Source organism: Myxine glutinosa, chromosome 2 (genome assembly GCF_964187855.1).
Source record: "Myxine glutinosa chromosome 2, kmMyxGlut1.1, whole genome shotgun sequence".
In the NCBI taxonomy this organism is placed as follows: Eukaryota; Metazoa; Chordata; class Myxini; order Myxiniformes; family Myxinidae; genus Myxine; species Myxine glutinosa.
The window spans coordinates 83,598,634-83,601,133 of record NC_136262.1 but is presented as its reverse complement, the minus strand read 5'-3'; positions in this window follow the sequence as shown (position 1 = coordinate 83,601,133).

Here is a 2,500-nt window from a genome sequence, read left to right as displayed (position 1 = left end):
TTGGTCACTTAATCCGCCGTCATGGTCTCCAATTCCACTGCTTCGCCGATGACATCCAGCTTTTCATCTCCACCAAGTCCATCTCCACCGCCACCCACTCTATCCTGACAAACTGCATCACTGAAATAAAATCCTGGCTTCAAATCAACTTCCTCAAACTTAACTATGATAAATCTGAAATAATCATCATTGGCCCAAAAACGCTCACCAAATCCACCCATAACTTTGTCCTCAACATCGACGGTTTCCCAGTATCCACCTCCCCTCACATCCGGAATCTTGGCATCATCTTTGACCAAACCCTCTCCTTCGACAAATACACTAAACAGATCACAAAGACAGCCTTCTTTCACCTGAAAAACATCGCCCGTCTCCGTCCATCCCTCTCCTCCACGGCTGCAGAAACCCTCATCCACGCCTTCATCACCTCCCGTCTGGACTACTGCAACAGCCTCCTCTATGGTTCACCCTCAATAAATCATCAATAAACTCCAATACATTCAGAAATCCGCTGCCCGTCTACTCACCCATTCCCGGACCCGTGACCACATCGCCCCCGTCCTTTACAAGCTTCACTGGCTCCCCATCCCCCAGAGAATCCAGTACAAAATCCTCCTCTTCACCTACAAAGCCCTCCATAACCTGGCCCCATCCTACCTGGCTGACCTCCTCTCCAGACACACTCCCACCCACAACCTCCGCTCTGCTGGTACCAACCTCCTGACCCCCCCCCCCCATCCGGACCAAATTAAGATCCTGGGGGGACAGCGCCTTCTCCATCGCTGCTCCCACCCTCTGGAACTCACTACCTCACACCATCAGAGACTCCTCCTCACTCACCACATTCAAAACATCACTCAAGACCCACCTGTTCAACACTGCATTCAACATTTAACCCACAGCATTTAACCCCTGACTATCTGTTCTCCTTCTCCTTCCTTTTGCTTTGATTATTTCCCTATTGATTTTTGTCTTTTTGCACTTGTTTTTTGTACTCTGTCAAAGCGTCTTTGGGCTTCTTGAAAAGCGCTATATAAAATAAATGTATTATTATTATTATTATTATTGAGGTTAAGGCAGAATGAGGAAATGATGTAAGGGTTTTCTTCCGTGACATTCACGGATTCCCCATTTGCAGTTTCACCATTGACTGGATACAGCAACATTCAGACTGGGTACGTTTTTTGTTCAAGTCCTTCACGAACCTGCTGTCAATGACTGACATTCGACTGAAGGTGGCACAGGAATGTGGAATTAATTTTTAAAAATGTAATACTTACATTATTTTCTAACTGCTCATACTGGCAGCCCGACCGAGATCATACTATCTTCAACTAAAGTATCAAACAAGCCCGGTTAGACAGTTGGTCTTATTTTGTCATTATTCATGATTCATTTTACTGACAAAAGCGTCGATAATATTTTTACCCCAATTTTGATTTAACAACCCCTCCTAAAGTTGTTACAGGGTTTCTGTTCCATTGAATTGAAATATTGTTGTTAAATTAAACTTTTCAGAAGTTCAAATCAAATTTAATGGTATCTGAAAAAGACCAAGTAAGTACTGTACTGCTATAAATGTATCGAGGGCAACAGCATTAAAAACAAATCTCATCAGTTTTACAAAACCCCTCGTATCAATGAAACCTTTGTATAATTGCTTGAAAATCATCGCCCTTGGAAGCACATATACACAGGTGTATATATATACATTTTTTTTATTATTATTTTTTTTTTAAAGAAGCAGGAAGTAAATTCCTGCATGGGGCTAGTTTGAAAAAATTCTGACAACCCGAGAATCGAACCCAGGAAGTGATCACTTACGCGGTGACAGCCCACGGAGCGATTGAGTCTCCGGGATAACCTCAGAGATTTCATATATATACAGACTTGGCATTTAATATAGAATATATTTTTTTTCTTGACTTGGGTTTACTTTCTTAACTCAGTATATCAATCTGGTGAGTTTCTTTTACACTTTGGTGATTTATTTGTTAAAAGAACCATGTCACTGATTGTTTGTCGCAGCAAGAATTCAACAACAGGATTATATCACAGGTGGCGTGGCAAAATGTACGGACAGGTGCATTTGATGATTGGCTTCACAGTCGGGTATACAAGGGTTTTTGCGTTCTGTATTCGTGAAAAACAACTGCTGCACGTCTCCAAAAGTTATTGCCGCTTCCTCTGGAGATGGTCCGTCAACTCGACAATGCTGTTTGTCATGGAGTGGTGGCTTTACGAAATTATGGCATAAAACAGCGTGCTATTGCTCGGCAGTATGGCATCACTCAAGGTCAGGTGTCAAAGATCCTGAAACGAAATGCTCAGAGGGGTGTCCCTTCTCCAATACCGAGGCCAGGATGTCCCCGCAGAACCACAAGGAGGGATGATCGCCAGCTGCACCGGTTGGTCCGCAATGGCCGTACAAAGTCAGCTAATCGGCTTAGGGCTGAGTGGCAGCAACGGACAAATGTGCCTGTATCCAGAAGGCGAGTCA